This window comes from Rattus norvegicus, chromosome 6, assembly GCF_036323735.1.
Source record: "Rattus norvegicus strain BN/NHsdMcwi chromosome 6, GRCr8, whole genome shotgun sequence".
Classification (NCBI taxonomy): Eukaryota; Metazoa; Chordata; class Mammalia; order Rodentia; family Muridae; genus Rattus; species Rattus norvegicus.
In genome coordinates, this window is record NC_086024.1 from 79,486,552 (window position 1) to 79,510,121 (window position 23,570).

Sequence of the window (23,570 nt, forward strand, 5' to 3'; positions counted from 1 at the left end):
AAAAAAAAAAAAGAAAGAAAAGAACCAGCTGAGGGCAGGGACCCACAGCACCACATTCACTAATTTTTGGAAACCCAATTAACATAAAGCAAGCATTCAATCACATTCACAACATCCCCAACAGCAGAGTGAAGAATCACAGTGCTGCAATGCTCTATTTCGTGTACATTCCACAATGGACAACTCTCAACACAAACCCACCCCCTCACTGTATACAGACCTCATAGAGAACTGCTTCGGGAACTTGGCCTGGACACAAAGGGAGTGCTCTACAAATAAGAATTAAATGACATGTTGCATGCAAAGTACTTGGGATAATACTTAGCTTCTGTTTCTCAGACTAGACAGCAGTTCAATTTGTATCACCACCACCACCACCACCACCACTACCACCACCACCTCTACCACCATCACCACCACCACCACCATCACATCACCATCACCATCACATCACCATCACCATCACATCACCATCACATCACCATCACCATCACCATCACCATCACATCACCACCACCATCACCATCACCACCACCACCACCATCACCACCATCACCACCACCATCACTATCACCACCACCACCACCATCACCATCACCATCACCATCACATCACCATCACCATCACCATCACATCACCATCACCATCACCATCACCATCACCATCACATCACCATCACCACCACCACCACCATCACCACCATCACCACCACCATCACTATCACCACCACCACCACCATCACCATCACCATCACCATCACCATAACCATCACATCACCATCACATCACCATCACCATCACCATCACATCACCATCACCATCACCACCACCACCACCACCACCATCACCACACCACCATCACCACCACCACCACCACCACCATCACCACCACCACCACCATCACCACCACCACCATCACCACCACCATCACTATCACCACACCACCACCACCACCACCACCACCACCATCACCACCACCACCACCATCACCACCACCACCATCACCACCACCATCACTATCACCACCACCACCACCATCACCATCACCATCACCATCACCATAACCATCACATCACCACCACCACCACCATCACCATCACCATCACCATCACCATAACCATCACATCACCATCACATCACCATCACATCACCATCACCATCACCATCACATCACCATCACCATCACCACCACCACCACCACCACCATCACCACACCACCATCACCACCACCACCACCACCACGGCATCACCATCACCATCACCACCACCACCACCATCACCATCACCATCACCATCACATCACCATCACCATCACATCACCATCACCATCGCCGTTACATCACTCTCATCATCATTATCACTAACAGCAGAAACAACTACTGTGCTCCTTTTAGTCTCCGTAAGGCAAAGCCACCCTTTCCCTCTTCTTCTCCCTGTCTCCTGCACAGAGCACAGTGGTGTCACTGCCCACAGTTTTGACTATGTAGCTCTAAGGCTATGGACCTAGCAGAGGGAAAGCTAAATTCAACCAAGTTGCAGCAGCTCAAAGGGTAAATTCCGGGACTCTGTGAAAATGCATCGCTTGATTAGAAGTAGATTCTTATTTTACCTGATGATAAATCTCAGTGTAAGAAATTCGGGGTTAACAAGGAAACTCAGATGTTCACTAGCATTTGTCAGACTGGGGAAGGGTGAGGGCATGAATGGAGACATTCAGTACTTAAAAAAAAACAAAAAACATTTCCTTCTTTCTTTTTTTTTTTTTTTTTTTTTTGCTAGGAATCAAACCTGGCACTTTTGGAATGATATTCCAAGCATATATTTTTACTATCTTTGGGGAAGACAGATTTGATTTCTTTTAAAATAGTTATTTAGTCGGGGGATGTTACATGTGGGGGTCAGAGGACTGCTTTTGGCAATCAGTTTTTACTTTCCACCTCGTTGAAGTAGGGTCACTCTTGTTTTCTACTGCTAATTTACACACTTCAGGCTAGCTGGCCTGGGAGCTTCTGGGATCTCACAAGCAGTGCTGGGATTACAGATACACACCACTATGTGCAGCTGTATCCCCAGATTGCCCTTACCTGCTAAAGCAGCTCCCAGAGCTAGATTTGTTTACAGGGAAGAAAGGTCACCAATGGATTCCCACAGAGGTGGACCCTGAATACTACAACAGCAGCCTGTCAGGAAAGATAGACCATACCGACTTATACCATGTGGTGTGACCATTGATGTGGTGGTCTGGCCTATACACACATATGTACATATGTGCACAGACTCATAAACATGCATATACATATATACTATATATATACACAAATACACAAATAATACTTAATAAAAAGTTTTAAAGTGATTTCACTTTTGTTTTTTTATGATTTTTTATTGGATATTTTTAATTTACATTTCAAATGTTATTCCCTTTCCCGGTTTCCTGGCCATAAGCCCCCTATCCCATCCCCCTTCCATTCTTCTGTAAGGGTGTTCCCCTTCCCCAACCACCCCCTCTCCCCACCCCACCATCCCCGCATTCCCCTATACTGAGGGGGTCCAGCCTTGGCAGGACCAGGGCTTCTCTTCCCATTGGTGCCCAACAAGGTCATGCTCTGCTACATATGCAGCTGGAGCCGTGGGTCAGTTCGTGTGTAGACTTTGGGTAGTGGTTTAGTCCCTGAGAGCTCTGGTTGGTTGGCATTGTTGTTCTTATGGGGTTGCAAACTCCTTCAGTTCCTTCAAACCTGCACTTTTGTTTTAACACACACATACACACACACACACACAGAGAGAGAGAGAGAGACAGAGAGAGACAGAGAGAGAGAGAGAGAGAGAGAGAGAGAGAGGCAGAGACAGAGACAGAGACAGAGTGACAGAGAGAGAGTGTATGTAACAATCACATCTAGGAGAATAGACAGAACCCCTAATAACCAAGATGGGCTCGAGAGGAGCCATGGGATCTACATACACTCGTCCTTTATCTGCTGCAAGGTGCTGGCTTCTGAGGCATTTGCTATGGGTTCCATGCGTGTCCTGTTTCTACAAAAGCAGTTCCTGAAATGTGGCTATTTCACATTTGACCTTGTGCAAAAGCAACGAGGGCAGGCAAGCCGTGCCCTGTGGGAAGTTAGAAAGGCCGCAGAGCGGAGCAAGAGAGAGAGAGAGAGCAATCATTCACTCAGTGGTCCTTGTATTCACCCAGATCCGGCTACCGCAAAAGCGAGGGCAGGTGATGGTCCTCGGGTGGGGAAAGATGATGTGGAAAATGGAAACAGCCTGAATCGTGCTGCTAAGCTGAATCCTGAAGTACTGGCATGCATTGTGTAGGGAGGCTTGAAAGCAAGACGAGGCGCAGGCTGAGTCACGGTCAGCACCTTCAAATACAAGAGGGTGAGACAGTGTGTGGGAGTGAGCAGACGCTGTTCCCTGGGTGATAAATCAGGTAACAAAAGAGTCAGAGGTACTCGGAGCTTCGGAATCCTCTTGCGCCATCTCAGTCTCTCCCATTATGATGAAACATTATGATTTGGAGCCTAATTGCTTTGAGTTGGGGTATTTGTATTTATTCTGATTTTAGGTTCATTCAGGTTTATCTTCCTGCTTTAGTGACTGCCTCCTCTCTGACTCTTCAAACACAGCAATTATTTGGCGCATTCCATTTAAGTGATATATTGCCAGATTCTATACTGTTTTCCAGACAAAGGTCTAGGCAGGCTACGTGTTCGGAACTACCACCCCCACGTTTTGTTCTCCACCACGTTCTCTGATTTTAACGCTTGTAAAAGGCACAAATTGGTTTCTTTGCAGGGTCAGCACTTAAAACAATCACACAACAGCAGCATTTTAGTGGATGGCATTCCAAAATAAATTGTCCCAGCCGGGCTACCCTGTGCTAAAGGTTATCCTGTACTAAAGTATTCTCTTCCTCAGTTGTCCCTTCTTTCTCTGATGCAAATGTTCCTTGCTTGCTCGGAGACTGGAATTCAGTAAGTGCTCAGGATATGCCGTGAATGAGCAAATAACGACATTTCCACTCGATAACAGTAAGCTTTGTGAGATGACTTGATTCCCCCACACTTTCTGCAAGCATGGAGACAGATGACTGACTGTCTGGAGTCCCTTTAGGGCTTGGAGCACAGCACTTGCCCAGGAAAATCTCAAAGAAACAGCTAAAGATGTCAGTCAGGCCCAGTATGCATATATGTGGAGACAATGCACATATTAATGGAGTTTGAGGGCGCTCTGTGATAGAGTTAATCTATTTGGCATGTGTTGGGAGTTGAGTTCTCATTTAATATTTCACACCCCTGGAAAATGTTATTGGCTCATGCAAGGAACAAGAGCATAAAACCTTGTAAATATATGAGATTTCAGAAATAGGAAAGAAAACATGATTTTAAAAAAAAAAAAAAAGCCAGAAATAATAGTTGATTTCACAATTATGGGCTTCCAAAAAGATCTTGAGACTTATTTTTTTAAAACTCACTTCAATTTTTATTTGTAATTGCTGTTCACTTTTCCCATAGGTAAACAATATTTTTTTCTTTCTGTTTCTCTAATAAAATATTATAGCTGACCAGTTGGTGGAGCAAGCACATTTCCATAGCTCTTGATGGCTATCTGTGCAGGTACTAGCAATATGGTTAGAATCCAGGAAGAGATTTGATGATAACGAACTTAGCAAAAATGACACCAACAGAGTCACATTATCACCCAGCTCACTGTGGTTAAAGTAAAGTAATTCCACTTGTAGGAGAGTCCCTTCCTAGGTCCTCTGGAAGATGCAGGCCCCATCCCAGCAGAACCACACCTTGGTGGGTAAGAGTAGGAGGCAGGAAGGGTCATCCACAGAGCTCTAGGTCCTGGATGCACGTGGCTTATGTAAGTATAATGTTTGATGGCTGTAGCTCTTTAGAAGGACGCACGGTCCAAGTGTGGATGATGTAATTGCTGTGTCTTTGACTGAAGCAGCTGACCTAGACAAACAGACTTCAGAAAATACAATTTGCTCACCTCAGATTCCCACAAATTGCATGGTTGACTTAGTGTTTGTCAGTGTCTTTAAATCTCTCCTACTAAACCATCGTGGCTACTTGGATGCAACGAAAAAGCAAAACTTTCATCTATGACATTTTAGACGTAAAGTGTAGACATCAGTAAAGTTATGATTGGATTAAATTTTTTCTTTGCTTTTCCACTGCAAACCTTTTTGTTAGTGCTTTGAGAATTCCATACAGATAGGCAAAAGATGAACAAGAATTTACAAAATGCTAATTCTTTCTTTTTAAGTATATTTTTAATTTCTTTTAAAACATAAAACTTAGTTTTTAAATAAATGTTTGCTATGAGAAAAATCATGTTAGGGATGTAGATTGCATGTGTGTAGTGTGTGTGAGACTGTAAACTTAATGCCTAACACTTAAAACACATACGGAAACACACATGTCCACACTTAACGCATAATTCATAACAGTGGAGATGAATGTCAATGAACTTAATACACACATACACATAATCTGAGCCATAAAGCTATAGAGATTTCAGCATTGCCTTTACATGAACTTATATTTCATGAATTATATCTAGTGACTAATTTTATGGCTAGGCCATTGCTCCATCTGAATCTACAGTGCGTGAGAAATGTTAATAAAGTGTTAATAAATGTTAATAAAGTTAATAAATGGGGATAATGTTTAGCCAAGATACCCAGGCTCTGGACCTAGCTCCTCTTTTACTCTCTGTTCATGCTATACAATACTGTCTTAAAGCTGTCTACACACATCCTTATCCAGATACTGATCAATAGTAGATCGATATACATTGTGTGTGTATGTATGTATGTATCCCAGAAACTGATATATAAGGCTAAGCACCTGTTCTTAGCTGAAATCAAGAACTAATCTATACATAATGATAAATTTGTATTGACAAACTGGCCACCACAAGTTAGGGGAGGTTAGATGACTTTCCTTTCTTGCACATTGCACATTACTCTTATTGCTTAAGCTTGTTCTCTGACAGTTTTATATTGTCCATTGTCTACTCTCAGTCCCTGCCGTTTCCTCTCTTTCCCAGCCTCCTTGTTACTTCTCTACTTCCTACAGGTCTCTTTCCCACACTTAGACCTTTTGATTCGTTCTGTGACCCCACTGAATAGGTCTCTAAAGCTAGCTTTGAAAGAAATAAATAATGTTGTGTTCAGTGTACTTTCCTTGACAATGAAGGGTGTGTGTGTGTGTGTGTGTGTGTGTGTGTGTGTGAGAGAGAGAGAGGGGGGGGGGGTTTCTATGGGTAGTCTTGACTGTCCTGAAATTCAATTTGTAAACCAATCTGGCCTCAAAATCGGGGATCTGCCTTCCTCTGCCTCCCTACTGTTGGGATTAAAGGAATTGACGGTGTGTGCTGCCAAGGACCAGCCTTGGTTTGAAGAGGGGTTCTGAGGAAGGGGCTTCTGGAAGTGGCCAAACAACTCAAATTCAAATGGGCCAAGCTGGTGGCCTGTGCTCTGCTGGACATGGCTTTCCAGCCTGTTTTCTGTCTGTTGCGCTTTCCTCGGAGCTCTCTCGGAGTTCTCTCGGCAGCTCTACGCTCTGCTCAGGATAGTTCTCTGAGCGCTTCTCTCTTGCTATTCTAAAACCTTTCTGGATAGCTCTTCTCCTGCAGATAGTAAGGCCAATCTTTGATTTTACATATCAATCCAGTCATTTACTTTAGGTTTCCTTTTGATTGTCCTATGAATCAGCACTCGGTACACAGAGATTCTTATTCAGAGATCTGCGGGCCTCTTTGAGGCACAGATAATAAACTACCTGCATCGAATCCCCTACCCAATCCTGAAATTACCATTTCTACCGTGGCTGGGCCTAACCGTGCTGTGTCCCAGGCTGACCTTGAACTCGGGAATCTGACTGCCTTTGTATCTTTCTAACATGCTGGCTCATAGTGCAGCTGCCTTTGCTCCTTTAGATTCATGAAGCACCTCATAATTAATATTGGAACCCTCTTTTTTGCATAGTTGAGAAATTATATATTTTCAAACTCACATTTTAGAGTTCTTTTTCTACCGCCTTAAGGGCTGTCCTTAAGGTCCCAGTGTTTACCATTTTGCTAAGGGCATTAGCCACACCTTTTGGACTATGTGCTGTTTGATTATCATGGAGTCATTAAAGTGAACAGAGAGGACATTCCTTGGAAGAATGTAAACATATGCACATTATTATACAAACAAGCCTTATGCCCGCGGCAGCCAACAACAGTCATTGAGGCCCACATTCTCTGGCCCTGTCCCAGGGGCAGGAACTCTTGTCTTTCTGTCCCCACCAAGGCCATGCCAGACCCAGCAGTGTGCCTAGCAGCAATGATGTTTAGTTTAAAAGGTGGGCAAAATAGATGCTAGTGGACTTTGATTTTGATAACTAACAAATGTTGTCTGTTCTGACTTCTCTTGGTTCCCTACCTAGGACTATGCAAGGCTGTGACTGTCCCTTAAGGGATCTCTTAACGTTTCTTTTCAGCATAGGTCAAGGACTTCCTCTCCACCTACATTAGACAGTCTTTTAGATAAGCCCACGGGAAGGTCTTCCAACTGCCACGGTCAGTGTCCCCATTTGGCTGGAGGAAGTCAGATCAGTCATTGTCCTAATTCTGTAATGTCAGTTAGGGTCACTTCTTCACAGGGGGAAATGACAAGAGCAGGAGGTAAAGGGGCAAAGGCTGGGCAGTTTGGGTGGAAAACAGGGAAAAAGAAAGATAATCAGCTTCTTTGCTGGCTGAAAGCCAGAAATGTCCTTGGTGCCCTTGGCAGCTTCATCCTAGCCAGAAGCCAGAGATGCTCAAAGTATCTGGGGACTCTGGTCAATCATCTGTTCTCAAATGATTATAGGGTTACCCTTGAGGGGATAATGTTAGAGTTTCAATAAAGGCCAATAAGGGAAAACTCCTTCTGATCAAAACAATAGAGCTCTGGCTTGGGTGGAGACCTGACGTTCCAGGTGGGCAGGTCAATCACCTGGTCAGTGCAGGTGACCCATCAAGAAGGATGTGCCACCCCTAGGAAGGTGGGTTCACCCATGCCAAAGAAATAAAATTATTCCTTAAAAGAGATACTGTTATTTTCCTTCCCAGAATTCCCACTCCATTGTCACACTTACCCACAAGCCACCATTGCAGGAGACCTCCCAGGGTTGCCTCACGACACCCCAAGACCAAGTTTTTAGCAATAGGAGATTTATTTGCCCCAGAGGGACAGAGGGTAGTGACTGACAAAGCCAGGAGAGAGAGGATGATGGGGAAGGAAGAGTGGAGAAAGTGGGCAAGGGAGAGAGATAAAGGGAATAGACCTTAGCGTTAGGAATGTAATCTGTAATCTAATGGTTTTTAGCAAGCTAGAGGGAATTGGGGAAAAGGGCAAGAGCTTCCAGAGCCATGTGCTCCCATGGGCTAGTGTCCCTTCAACGTGTCAGGAAGTGTGTAAAGTTTGCCACCTCCAAGGGAAAAACTGCAACTTCTCTGATTTTCTTCTTTTGACTTTTTCTTTGGGGTGATGGCCAGAACCAAAGTATGCTTGTTCTAATATTTTGGTTTCCCACTTCTTTCCTAAAGTTCTACTCCCACTCTCACAAGCTTCGTGCTGCTGTGGTGGCACCACATACTGGTGCCTCACATAGCGTGGCTTCCTTTCCTTCTCTTTTCCATTTTTTCCTCTGTGCCTCGCCCAAAGGTTGAAGCTCACCGGCCTCTGGAGCTTTCCTTTTAAACACTTATACAGTTACCTTCAACGGGCCGGGAGCAGGGGCTGGCGGGGGAGAAGAAAGATAAAATATTTGAATGTTGAAAGTAATGACCGAAAGAGACAAAGGGGGCAAGGGCCTCCTCAGTGGGAAAGCGCAAGCTCAGCTTGGGTAAGGAGAGCAGAGAAAAAGGAGGACACAGGGCAGTGAGTGAGGCACCCCGGATAACATGATGTCACATCTCTTTCACCGGAAGACAAATCATATTTTGCCAAACCTCACCTACTGGCCATCATCTGTTGATAAGAGAGAGCCCTGGGATTATTTTATTTTTATTATATATGTGTGGATGTTTTACCTGCATGTATGGCTGTGCACCGCATGTGTGCCTAGTGCTTAGGGAAGTCATAAGAGTGCTTCCGATTCTTGTGAACTACAATGACAGATGCTTAGGAACCCCTCTGTGAGTACTGGGGATTGAACCCTGGTCCACTGCAAGAGCAGTAAGTGCTCTTAACTTCTGACCCCTCTGTCCAGATCCCAAGTGAGGTCCCAAGCTATGAGGCTCCTGGATCCAGAGACCACTGTGCACACTGCTGGTTGCTATCATAAACCATCCTTCCTGGAAAACAAACTTGAAGGTATGCTCTAACTAAAAACATGAACCAAGATTAGACACTGCGGCATTAGAAGATCAGCCATACACATTCAATTCATTCAAACAGATCGAGTCTAAGTGATCGATGGAAATGTAACATCTGAAATATATAAGATATATAAAACACCTTTGGAAAAACAAGTTCAACACAATTCTGGATCTAAAGCCAAAAGTAACACAAAGTTTTATGGACTGCATTATATTCTGGGTCCAGTATCAAGTTTTAATTACATGTAATTTAAAAGACATGCGTAAGACAAAATATGTGGCATAAAAATATTGAACAAAATTTTAGATTATAATATCCAACAAATCAGTCAGTAGTCTACTTAAAAATATTTAATTAGGTATGTCATATTTTGAAAGTATAAAAATGGTCTGACAGTTGAAAATAGATGGATGCTGTTTCCCACATGAGCACGTTGGTGAAGTAAAGTGAGATTCTGTCAAAAGAATGAGGCAAAATGACCTAACCTGCCAGAAATAACTATAGCTGGGAGTCTGGCAATCAAATACTTTATATGATGCAAAGTGTCCCTTTTAAGTTAAGCCATGAAAATTTTGTAGAAATGTTTATTAAAGATAAGGGTCTGACAAGTCAAGTAGTAACACCACTGACCATCTATGATGGCCTTCAATATATGGCTGCTGACTCTGGGGAACCCATGTGGAAGCTCGAAGCCCCTCAAGCCTCAAACGCCTTACAGCACAAGGTGACCTCTTTATCACCCTGTAGGGGACCTGAATTCACACCACTCAGCCAGTCTCTCCTCAGGAATGGAGCTAACACGTTTGTTATTTGTCATTCTGAGTAGCCACACCTTAGGATAAAGTTTTACCCAATCATATTCAAGTAATGTGCTTTATTGCAGAAGATTCTAGACAAACATCATTGATTAGATGACTCATAAAGTGAGTTATGACAGGAATAATGGAGACAAAAGTGTTTTTGGATATTTTATGATACAGTCCTGAAAATGTGTTGAGCAAAAAAAAAATCTATAAGAAGATCAAAGAGAGTATTTTCTGATCTTAGAACCAGGAAACAACAATATTCAAATATTCAAATATTGAAGCAATGGAAGAAATCATCATAAGATGTCTTGATGCTCAATGACTGGAACTTCTACCCGTGGGGTTATAAATACAAAATGGCAGAACCAGTTTGAAGGAAGCCTGGCTGCTTCTTTTTTTTTTTTTTTTTTTTTTTTTGGTTCTTTTTTTCGGAGCTGGGGACCGAACCCAGGGCCTTGCGCTTCCTAGGTAAGCGCTCTACCACTGAGCTTAATCCCCAGCCCCCTGGCTGCTTCTTAAAAACATACACCACCTATCTCAGATCTAGGACTTCTGGGCTAAAGGCATTATCTGAGAGAAATAAGCTTTATGCTCACAAAGTAACTTGTATAAGAATGTGCATAGCCACTCTATTCAAAGAAAATGGATACATTGTTGTCTTATGAAGCACAATAGAAACAAGCAGTAAGAAAGAGCAAGCAATGCACAAGTGAAATGACACATCTCAAAAGCACTACGCTAAAACAAAGAAGCTTTATACAGAGTAGTACACCTTTGTGGCCCCAGGATACCAAGTTCAAGGCCAGGCAGGACCCTGTTGAAAGCGACACTAGTGCTTTCTGGTCTTGCTGCTAATGTTCTAATCTTTATAGGAATGTCAGAAATACATTAGAAAAAGAGTGTACATTCATAAGAATTTCACAATTTGTTATATGTAAATCTTGCCTGAAGAGCATATGTTAATATTGAACTCCAGTTAAAACAATGAACACTCAAATATTTAGAATGAAGTGGCATTTGCAGTTTGAAATGCATGAAAGAGAAACTTGATTAATAAATGGCTGGAGAGACGAGAACTGACTGGTTATTCACGGAAGTTTGGAAACACAGTCAGGCAGTAATGGTAGAGGCTAAGGCAGTGGCTCTCAACCTGTGGGTCACAGTCTCTTTGGGGCTGAGTGACCCTTTCACAGGGGTCACCTGGGATCCTCAGAAAACCCAGATATTTATATGATTCATACAGAAGCAAGACTAGACTTATGAAGTAGCAACAAAAATAATTTCATGGTTGGGGGTCATCGCAACAGGAGGAACTGTATTAAAGGTCACAGCATCAGAGAGGTTGAGAACCACTGTTTTATGTGGTGCATACATGGCTGTTTACCATAAAATTCAACATTATTGTAGGATTTAAAAATAATCTATTTGGGAAGCTACTTTTAAAGATATTCTTTCAGATTCCCTGAAAACAATTTTGAAAATTGGGATAAAATATAGAATATTTAATATAATAGTTTGTAGACACCATGTGAGAGAATATCAAACAAAAAACCCCATTTGTCTTGGAGTGCTGCTATAATGTATGTTTTATTTTCACTTTTATATTTTCTAAGCTTTCTCCAATAAATGTGAATGGATATTATTCTAATAAAAATGTGCTCTGTCCTGCAAGATTTTAAAAATAATTTCAAGGAGACTGATTTTTAACTTGGATCATAGATGGACTATGCATGCTAGGGAGTCGGAATGTTTCTGACAAATACCTCTATTCAAACTCAAAGACCACAGAGAGGAGATTTTTAAATCAGGTATTGGGGTTTATATAGTACCTCCTGTGTTATAAAATCTGCTCCAAATTCCAAAATACTCTGAATATACACTAACCCAAAATTTTCCACACCAGCTTATGCACAGCCTAATTCAATGTATAAAAGTCATTGTTGACACCAAATCATTTCTCTAACATCTCACTGTGTCATAAGAGTCATGGAACAAGAATTGTGGAGATTACCCTCTTTAAATACTCTGACAGCTGGGGACACAGTAGGGCTGACACAGTCTTTTCCAGACACAATGAAGGCAGAAAAGTTGGTGAGGACCAGTGTTCCTTCTCCCAAATGTGGTGGCCCCATAGATGCTGAGATAGATGAAGAGCATTTTCCTGGATTCCACCTGAACCCAGTGTTGACGACAGAAGAATGGTGATGCCCAAAGCAATGGAGAAGTCAGTTCCTTTCATTCCTGCTCTGTGCGAGTCTCTCATTCATGACTATGGTACTCCCTATGCACGTGAATGTATTTTGTAGGCTTTTTTTTCCCCTGCCAATTAGGAATTTATCTTCAGTGACACTCATTAGTCTCTGTTTTTGTCTTAATTTTACTCATAACGGAGGAGGAAACTGGAGTTTGGGGATTCAGTGGGAAAGCGAGGGTTAGAATTGCTGACTCCAGCATTTTGGGTATAACACAGCGAGGACAAAATTTCCCAGATTTCTATTCAAATAAGTTCCAGTCAAACCCATAAAGCTGGCAAAGGAGGAGGAGGAGGAGGAGCAGGAGGAGGAGGGAAGGAAGGAAGGAAGGAAGGAAGGAAGAAGGAAAGAGAGAGAGAAAGAAAGAAAGAAAGAAAGAAAGAAAGAAGAAAGGAAGGAAGGAAGGAAGGAAGGAAGGAAGAAAGAAAGAAAGAAAGAAAGAAAGAAAGAAAGAAAGAAAGAAAGAAAGAAAGAAAGAAAATCTAATTAGTGGGCTAAATGTATAATGCTTTTAAAAGTTTCAGTAAATTTCCTGAGCAGCCTGTAAATATTTCTGCTGGTGACATATGCATTAACATTCTTCTCCCAGATGACGGCATGAAGAACTTGGGATCTGGCATTTTGGGATCCATGCTGCTTTTGACTGGGGCTTTGGTTTAAGACATCCTGGTGTCTTTACCATTCACAAAGGGGCTCGACACAATTTCGTACAAGGTAAGCCAACCGTGAGAGCTTTGAGTGATTGTTCAAATCAGATAATAGTTCAATGAGCACATCACACTGTTACAATCTGATAATGAAGAGCTTCGTAATGGGATGGAGACATTAATATATTTCAATATATTAATAAAGTCCCGAGACTTTAACAAAACATTTCAAAACTAGTACCAACACAGATGAGGGTTTTTTTTCTTCTTTGTGCCTTTGAAGATGCAAAGATTGTCTAATGTAGGAACTCCTCTATTTTTTGAGTAAAGGGCCCCTCATATTTGAGCCCTGGATTAAGAGGCCAGGTTTGGTGATTGTAGCAATTAAGATATTTACTGCTTCTGCAAGTTTTCCAGTAGCCACTGCCTTGCTTGTACTGCTGAGAAAACCTTAGGAGTCATTTGCATTCCTATTCTTTAAAAAGAAAGTGCATCAGTCACTTAAACATTTGCATTCCCACATTTCCAGGCTGCCTCCAAAATCCTGCCTGTGACCCTTGACTGGCATTAGGTGAAGGCTAGCTACTGAGTGTGCTATCCACTGAGAAGAGGACTCCCCCAGGACAGAATGCTTGGCTTCACGAACCCTCCTGACCTTTTGAATTCACTTCCCCTAAATTCTCCTCCAACTCTACCTAGAGTTGCCTAAAATCATTCAATTAGAGGGTTAGTTCTTAAGCTTCTCTTGTGTTAAAACGAAATGCCACTGGTGGCTCTAAAAGCAATGCTCATTGCAGAAAGATGTTTTTCAGATTCCTTTATGAGGAGGGGTGACTGAGCGGAACACTAAGCATCTCTCTGGGAAAGCAGTAAGGAAGAGAAAAGATTCCCGAAGTGGGAGCTCGACACGTGGACACCTTTGGAACCCAGCATTCTCTCCGGTCAGCCTAGATCTTAAGCACTAAAATGCTCTCCATACCTATCATGAAATCTTACCCACTTAGCTGATAAACGTCGCTGATCAAAAGCTACATCACATTTGTGTGTGCCCGACTCTCCCCTATCTTGACCAAATACAGGAAATGAATCACTTTGCAAAGCACACAGAGACCAGCCAAAGCAATCTACGGCTTGCATAATTCTTCCTGGCTCTGTGTATTCAGCAAGGACTTGAAGAGTGGTCTCTCATTCCTGTCCTCCTGTTCTCCTTCCCAACTGCACACACCCGAATTTTTTTTTTTTTGGTAGACTTGGGGTCTTTGATTTTGCAACCTCCTGTTTTAAAAAAGGTAGAAAAGACTACTGCTTTATTTAGATTTGTTTTGTGTTTGTTTTTTCTCGTGATTTGTCCTTGTGATATACAAGATTACATGGGGGAGTATATACAATTCCTTTTTTGTTTGTCTACGGTCACACTTATAAACTCTATTTCATCTTCAGTTGGTGGCCCCATAGGGTTAAAAACAAAAACAAAAAACTTAAAAAGATGGAAGAAATCTTAGCTTCCTCAATCCCTCAGCAAGCTATTGCCCTCACTGAGAGCTAGTCTCCTGCTTCAGACACTCCGTCTCATTCCTGTTTACTACGTTGTACCAACTGTGGAGACTCACGATTCCTTCTATCTCTGAAGCTGTTTTAAAAGCAGCCAAAGTAAGCAGGTATATTATTTTTGCTAAGAGATGATATGATGTTCTCTCTAGCTATACTTATCATTGAATTCAAGTACGGGATCTTTATAAAGTCTATGCCATTTCCAAACTTAACCTCAAAAGCATACGAGGTGGACAAGATAGTAAACTGTAAATGGAATTTAAAGGCAAATTCAATTTTCTTCTTAGAGCTGTTGTGAACTTCAATTCTGCTGGCCATATTTCATTTGTCACAGGAGCTGAAATGAGTACATATTGTGTGCAATTGTGTAATGTAGTTGTCCTAAAATTTAATACATTTACTTTTGAGTACCATTTACAGATTGTTTCTCTTACACGCACCACCAGAGTTATTAAAGTTTAAAAGTGCACAAGGCCCTTACGAAGACCGTTCATAGCTCAAGTACAGAGCACAGGAATTCTGGCTAAATTACCTCCTCTTGCTGACAGCTTATTCTCTTTCATTTTAGATGGGCTAAAAATCAAGAGAACTGTACGCTCCATTTCATCACAAAAGGACAAAATCTTAAACTCTAGCATTGAGTGACTAACAGGTGCAAAGGGGGACGGCTAAGTTTTAAAGTGACTCTGTGGAATACACAGATCATATCAAGATCTAATTATGATGATAAAAGCACCGAGGGGTAAAAGGAGCGAAGTGGGTAACTAGAAAGCTGGTCACCCTGTGTAAGTGCACCACCAATACCTGCCCATTAGAGTCTCTTGTGTCACCAAAGTCTGTGAAGGCAGATGTCATATTTCCCGAACACTCCTATCTCACAGTACTTAAAACCCTTGTCTGGCTTTCTAAGATAGTTCTTGGGAACTGTCCTACAGAAACCGGTCCTGGGGCCAAGCTGTGAAATACTATTTGGTGGTACAAAAGGCCCAGCCAGCCAGGGAGAGCCTACCATCGGCTTCTCCCCAAGGCTCTGATTTGACAGCAGATTCTATGCTGTGGCCTATGCTAACATCTTCTGTTTCCAGCCTATGTGTCATGCTTAGCTGGGTGATCCATTAGACATTTTGTACATGGAAGGTTTTTTATTACCTTTTTTTTCTGATTGCTGAGTTCATTGATGGAATTTGTATTGGCGTATTGATTTAAGAAGGTTCTGGGTATATGGCATACTGTAATGGGTAGTAGGCCTGTGCAATTTTGTATGTGTCACAACTCAAGTAGTGCCACAACATGCTGCTTTAAACTGTGTTTTATTTTTTCATGTGATGAACATTTGTTCACATGCTTGTGCACCATGTGTATATATATATATATATATATATATATATATATATATATATATGAGTAACTTTGGGGTTTCAAACATTGAAAATTTGGAGATAATCTGTAAGAGACCCATAGTGAAGAGAGTAATAAATACTAATGTTTCCATATAATGTTATATGCCATATAGCCATTAAAATAACACTATAGGCAAATGTCTTTTTTTTTATTTTTTTAATCAACTTTTACACTCCAGATTTTACTCCCTTCCTGGTCTACCCTCCAACTGTTCCCCATCCCATATCTCCTCCCCCCACTTCTCCACGAGGATGTCACCACTCCCCACCCCACCAGACCTCTAACCTTCCTGGGGCCTCCAGTCTCTGCATCTTCTGTGATTGAACACAGATGGGCAGTCCTCTGCTAAATATGTGTTTGAGGCCTCATCTCAGCTGCTGTATGCTGCCTGGTTGGTGATCCAGTACCTGAGAGATCTTGGGGGGGTCCAGGTTAATTGAGACTGCTGGTCCTCCTACAGGGCTGCCTTCCTTCTCAGCTTCCTCCAGCTTTCCTTACTTCAACAGAGGGGTCAGCAGTTTCTGTTCATTGGTTGGGTGTCCATATTTGCATCTGACTCTTTCAGCTGCTTGTTGGGTCTTTTGGAGAGCAGTCATGATAGGTCCTTTTTGTGAGCGTCCTATAGCCTCAGTAATGGTGTTAGGTTGTGGGACCTCCCCTTGAGCTGGATCCCATTTTGGGCCTGTCACTGGACCTCCTTTTCCTGAGGCTCTTCTCCATTTCCATCCTGTAGTTCTTTCAGACAGGAACAATTAAGGGTCCGAGTTTTGGCTGTGGGATGGCAACCCCATCCCTCACTTGATGCCCTGTCTTTCTGCTGGAGGTGGGCTCTACACATCCCCTCTCCCCACTGTAGGGCAATCATCTAGGATCCCCCCCCCCTTTGAGTCCTGAGAGTCTCTCACGTCCCAGGCCTCTGGTACATTCTGGAGGGTCCTCCCAACTTCCTTCCTCCCAAGGTCGCCTGTTTCCATCCTTTCTGCTGGCCCCTAGGGCTTCAGTCCTTTTCCCCCACCTAATACTAGATCATGTTCCCCTCTCCCCTCCCCCCACTGCCATCCCCTTTCCCTTCCCTGGCAACATCTTAATACAGAAGAAGTATTATATTGAAAAACAGAAAGATATTAAAACAAATATTAATTTTTAATTTTTAAAATAAGATGTGAGTGCTTCTGTGCAGAAGCATGTGCTATAACATGTTATTGGTCATTATCTCCAGCCAGTGAGATTATAGGTGAGTTTATACTTCCCCTTTCCAGATATTTCACAAGACACATTAATTGCATTAATAGTCAGGGAAATAATAGCAACTTACTTTAAAATAGTGGAAAGATGCTCACAGTTTTGTTCAGATTTAGAGTGGAGATAACCTAAGTGGAGGTGTTTCCCCATTAATCAGTTTCTGTGTTACCAGCTGGTAACAGAGAATGACCAGCACGGTTTGTAGACACATCACCTATCATGCCTCAGGCACAGGCTTCAGGACTGGCTGAGTCGTTCACTCCTGTCGACTTCTGCCATGTTGCTGTGCCATACCTGGAATGCCGGCTCTTCATCCACATCCACGTGCCCCTGTGGTCAAATATCTGCTCTCTCACCTTCATATTCCAGGCAGGAGGAAGGGCAGGGAGGCTGAACTAACATGTATGAACAGAAAAATCTTTCTTAGTCAAGAAATAAAGCACACGGGGACAGTTATCGCATAAGCCAGTCAGAAGTGTGGTTCACAGGAATGTGGGGCTATTTTCTTTGATGAGCTAGAGCACAAGCTCTTTGCTGTCTTTCCCCTTAAAGCTTCCTTAGTCTTGAAATTCATAAAACCAATTCCTCCGATATGCTGGCCATGAACTGTTTGTTTTAGTCAGTTCACAATGTTTCCCTCTGTCTTTTCATGAGCTGGCGGTGGATAATCAGAGTAGGGGTGCCTCGGACATTAGAGACGGAGTCATCTGGGTCTTTAAACATTCATATCCTTTACCTCATATGAGCCCGTGATGGTAGGAGTGAAACCATTCTGCAGATTTCATCTGTGAGGAGTCTGACAGCCAGAGACACTGAGAGGCAAGGTCCATAGATGGTCCTAAATCATCAGGACCTGTCTATGCCTGATGCTCAAGGTTACCTAACAGTGAGTGGATACAACACAGCAGGTCCAAGACAAGTTGACTCTGCAGTTTAAAGGCACACTAGTCACAGCAGTGTTGAAAGCTAAAAGTTTCCTCCATTTCATTGTAGACGTAATTACCCCAACCCCCACCTTTCTCTGGAGTAGATGCCATGGAAGAGATGGTGGTTGCTTTTCCCCTTATCTGTGAAGGGAGCACTATCGTGTATACTACTTACATCCCTGAATCATAGTTATCCTCATTTGTTAATTTGTAACAGGCTTTCTGAGATGAACAGTGCCAGGAATGACTCTTAGTTCTAATGCTGTATTTCGTATACAATGGTTGAACTTCAAAATAAAAAAAAAAGCAAAAACAAAACAAAAACAAAAGAACACAAGTCTCTAAGGACGAAGATCTTCTGTGATGGGTAGTCCTTAGCTGATGATCTTATGAGTTAAAATGGCCAGGAGTCTTATGTGTTTTCCTAAGTAAAATGAATCTAAAAGATAAAAGTTAAATTAGTTTCATTTTAGAAATGAACTAAATGTAGTGACAAAATTTATTTGACCTGCAGGCTTTAAATATACAAGGAGTGGGCTTTGTGGCAGGTCAGTATCACCTTGTCTGTATTATTCAATTCATTCTGACTCAATACTCTTTCCTTCTATTTTCCCATTACTTCGTACAGATTACCTTTCTTGAATGGATAAATTATATCTGTTATTAGATTTTTCAACTAACATGCTCCCTAACATTTATGAGCTGCCTCTCTGTTTGAAATAAACACTTTATTGTATCTATCCGTATATTTCCCAAGGAAAATGCTGCCTGCGATTTCGTATGTGAATATATTTCCTTCCTAACCATGAAAACAGAAGCTACCTTCTCTCCTGTCTCCAGCAGTCCTAATGAAAATACATTAGCAAACATATCAGCCTTTATGTTTACAAAAGTATATGAAAGTGAAAACATACATTTCATATCATTTACAAAACATTTTCCACCTAAGTTTTGGTCTTTATGAGCATGTGAACTCTTTCTGTCAAAAAATTCACATCATATATTTTTCTAATTCTTCCTTAACAAAGCGAAAAGAAAGCCTACGGCCAACTTAATGATTTAAAAGGACTTTAGGAAAACACTAAATTGATATCTTAATCACACTTTCACTTCTGTCCATCTTCAGAGTTCCCAAGTAGGACCATTATAAAAGAAAACAAAATCAGAGCACTGATCAGAGAAGTTAAATGAGTCCAGTGATGAGTGCTACTGAAAGCACAGTATGAGAACTTTGGGGAAGCCATTCTCTCCCCAGGATAGACCCGGAGAAGGAGGAGTTCAGTGGTCAAAACTGGGGACTGTTTAATATGGCCTATTAAAACCAGTTTTTCAAACGTAAGTCCGTCTACCAGCAATGACAGAGCCCTTCCCAAGCCACACATTCTCTTAAAAGACAATCAACTTCCACTGCTGCCCTAAGTGGCATTATGACTTGTAGGTGAGACTTGCACAAAGCCCTGTGACTCAGAGGAGGTTCTTCTGGGGAAGATCACCGTGTGCAGCTCAGCTGGTGTGTGTTTGTGGGTGTGAGTGTGTATGTGTGTGGGTATGAGTGTATGTGTGTATGTGTATGTGTGTGTGAATGTATGTGTATGTATGTGTATGTGTATGTGTGTATGTGTATGTGTGTGGCTGAGACCAGGGAGGATCACTGTGCCAACTCAGATGGTATGTGTGTGTGTGAGTGTGTGTGCGTGTGTGAAAAGTACAGGAAGCCCTCGTCAGTGGCTTCACCCTGAACACATACAAACCAATACTCATTTCGCTGCATGCCAGCCATTTGTTTGCCTGTCCATCCCGGGGCTGAACTTGGAGCTCCTCATGGCCATAACCAATAGAATACTAATCAGTGATAGATCAGGATAGATAAGGATTCCGGGAAGATACCTTAAGGAAGAAGTCTTACTACCTTTTTCTGCCCTTATATCCATCTTTCAACCTGTCTTGGATAGAGATGTAGTAGCCAATGTTTAGTCAACAATCTTACACCATGAGGTGTCATGGGAGGGTAAAGGCCAAAATAGAAGAGAAAGAGGAGGGGTTGGGGATTTAGCTCAGCTGTAGAGCACTTGCCTAGCGAGCACAAGGCCCTGGGTTCGGTCCCCAGCTCTGAAAAAAAGAAAAGAAAAAAAAAAAAAGAGAAAGAGGAACTCTGGGATTCCTGGTACTTTGTAAAAATCTCATAGCCTAAACTGCCTAACTTTGATGTTACTTTAGGCAAGAGAATGAGTCTAGGTGTGCTTAAGCCACCTAGCGATTTCTGTTACTAGTAGCTGAAGCAGCTAGCCTGGTGCCTAGACTGATAATTGCTTAGAAATGAGCATTTTTATTTAACTGCTTATGACTGCCTTATTCCAAAAAAGAGTAAAAGATACTGCTCTAAGCAGCTAGCTGCAATTATACTAACTTCACAAGAAACGGTGTGAAGGCCTTTATATAAGGAAGACAGATATCAGACTGCATAGAAACGGTCTCAGGCCATGAAAATCACAGAAACTATATAGGAAATGTAACGGCAAATGATGTTCCTTTCCTAAGAAAGAACAATCATGGCAATGTAATTTAAAAGATCTTTTTAAGTGGGTAATGAAATTAAAATGTAGGTGCTGGAGAGATGGCTCAGACATTAAGAGTGCTCACTGTTCTTACAGGGTGCCTGGGATCCATTCACTCCATCCACATAGTGGCTTAATAACCATCAAGAACTCCAGTTCCAGGGGACCCAAACCTCTTCTCACCTCCAAAGGTTTTTGTAGCTGGTCTTCGATACTTTGCCAGTTCTTTTTCCCACCTTTTATCCACCCCATTTCACTCCCTAACACTAGATAGGAGAAAACAAGAATAGAGGGGAAGAGATCCCTGAATCTCCTTTCCTCTGTTTCTTCTTTGACCATAGCTACTAACAAACTATAACCAACCTTCCTAAAAGACCAACAACCACGCACCCCACCTCTCAGGGCCCTTGCGTCTATGTACCACCTGAAAAGTTCCCAGAATTCCAAGTGTCACATAGTCACAGAAACCATCTGCTAGAGCATGAGGCAAATCATAGTCACCTGCTACGGACATCCCTACACCTAGGATTAAAACGAAAACACGTTCTTGACCCAAATTCCAGCGTTCTCAAAAATGTCACTGCAGGTCAGTAGTGTTGCACATGCAGATGAAACACCCATACTTACAAGGTAAAACACATAAATCTTTTAAAACATTAAAAACTAAAAAAAAAAAATTAAAGGTAACTAATTGGTGTGAATTGCTAGTGCGTTGAAGGGGGGAAAAATCAAATTCAATGTGATGGCTGAGAATTCATCCATATAGAATTCATCCATATAGAACTGCATTGCTGGGCTGTTTTATTTGAGGCAACAGAAATAACTCACCAGGTTATCATAAAAATAAATGAGGTCAGAAAATGACATGGTAAATAAATTGTGATGATTGTGATTTAATACCGGCTTATGGTGCTATGATTTTCAACCCTTTGTAAGATCGAAGTGTGGGAGCGTGTTGAGGCTACACTCGTTTTTCGGATGTGGAGTTGAAACCCAGAGATCTCATAGTATTTGTGCGAAAAGGCACACAGTGAATGGAAGACCGACATTCCTTTTCTAAGATTAGAAAGTACTCATTCTAAAGTATACGGCAACGCAGAGTACATTGGCAGGTCGCAGCTTCCTGGTTCCTTTAAATTTATATTTTGAAAAGTGTAGAGAAAAGAACAGAAATATTTAAAACTACCCAGAAAAAAGATGAAAAGAAAGCAACTGGGATTAAAAATTAGAAATGAGGGAGGGAAAACTGAAGCGGAGGACTGCGATGTTTTGAGAAGCGACGATGGACTCCAACCTTCAGGATGTAGACCTGATGAAAGAAAGAACTCGTCGTCGTTAGAGATAAAGAAGGTGGTTTCTTTTCCTACTTACTCATTTAGTGCTGCCGAGGGGTTGACCTGGGATCCTGGGGGTGCTGGGCAAGAGCTCTACTCCGGAGCTGTCCTCTCAGCGCTCTCTCGCTTTTCAGAAGTTCTTAGAAAGGGTCTCACCACACAGGTGGGCCCTGAACTCCCTCTGTAGCTCGGGCAGACCTTAACATTTTGATTTTCTTGGTTCAGCCTCTTTAGTAGCTTGAATCACAGGCTTGCACCACGGGGTCAGGCCCAACAAGGCATTCATCTCCGGTGCTGACGGTGCTCAAAGGGAGGACGATGGAATAGAATGCAAAGTGTAGCTCTGAGGATTTCGTAAATCACTGGCCTCAGTTCTTCAGCACACAGCCTTCTGAGAACGCAGCCTTCTGAGAACAGCTCCCTATAATTCACATAACTATTTAGAAGTCGTAAAGGTCCCTTTTACCTTTCTCTCCCATCTCTCAGCCCCCCAATATTTTATTCCATTGGTGTCACTCCTTGAAGCTCCAACCCTCACTCTGCCTGCCTTGAGTGCAGTTGACTGGAAGGAGCTGCAGAATTCTTCACTGTCCCCCACGCTGCTCCACTCAAGATATGTTCCCAATGTGTTATTTATTATTTGTTCTTAAGTGCACAGATCTTAAATAAACTACAAGCTTCCTTGGGCAGGAGGCACTCAGCACAGGGGTGGGCACATGCTTGGAACTGGAAAAAAAAAGTGCCAAATAGGAAAAAAATAAATAAATAAATAAATAAAGACCACAAGTCACGTGCAATATTCTGAGAGCAACTTGTGTGACTGGGAGAGGACAATACAGTTTTGCAAATGTGTCTTGAGATTGGGCAGTGACTGAGGATACACAGGTGCAGATACTGCTATTCCGGGAACAATGGCAGAAAGAGAAGGCAGACCAAAATGCCAGGGGAAACAGTCAGGGGTGTTGCCAAGTAGTTTCTTTTGAAGGAGTCACCTGCTGACCTTGTTCTCTGAGGCTAGGGCATGGCATGGCTGACTCCTTGACCTTTGTCCTTTGGACGGGAAAGAAAACATCCCCCAGGGTAGCACTCAAAATAGGAAGACAAAAAGGAGTGGGAGACTGAGCCTTGCTGTCCCAGCTCCCTTAAGGTTGTGTCACGGTTTTTATTGTGTAGCCTTAGTGCTTTAGCTGCGACCTCTGTATACCCCAAGGTCAGGTCAGCTTTGAGCACAGCTTACAGAGTAAACCCTTCCGACCTTCCTAGAGCCCAGCTTTAACTGGTTTCAAGGACACAGGCCCAAACCTGCATATTCTTTTCTTTGGCTTTAGAGGGTATGGGGGCTTCTTTTAAACCCCAGGTTCAAAAGACAGTAGCTGGAATTTATGCTGAAGTGGAGTACCAGGCTCTAGGGCTGAGCAGTATCCTAGTGCAGGTGAAAAGCGTGTATTGATTACTTAAAGAAAGTTAAAATAAAAGCAATTTTTTTC

General features: G+C 42.3%; 2 long non-coding RNA genes across 4 annotated transcripts in view; one reads left to right on the top strand and one right to left on the bottom strand.

The window, feature by feature from the left end:
- Positions 1 to 14,107, top strand: part of LOC120103538 (uncharacterized) — a 39,332-nt gene extending 25,225 nt beyond the window's left edge. Inside the window, exons 3-5 of one of the 2 annotated variants that reach the window (XR_005505943.2) lie at positions 9,260 to 9,363; positions 13,017 to 13,141; positions 13,887 to 14,107. This is a non-coding gene — a long non-coding RNA (uncharacterized LOC120103538). The remainder of the gene's footprint in view (positions 1 to 9,259; positions 9,364 to 13,016; positions 13,142 to 13,886) is intronic. The other variant, XR_010052685.1, reaches the window with a different exon arrangement.
- On the bottom strand, positions 1,740 to 23,276 carry LOC134479387 (uncharacterized). Of its 2 annotated transcripts, none has more exons than XR_010052683.1 (2): positions 22,121 to 23,276; positions 1,740 to 17,663 (listed from the first exon to the last, which is right to left on the bottom strand). It is a non-coding gene; the product is annotated as an uncharacterized LOC134479387 (long non-coding RNA). The 2 variants fall into 2 exon arrangements; XR_010052684.1 differs by having other exon boundaries at positions 1,740 to 18,633.
- Between the last annotated feature and the right edge of the window lie 294 nt (positions 23,277 to 23,570).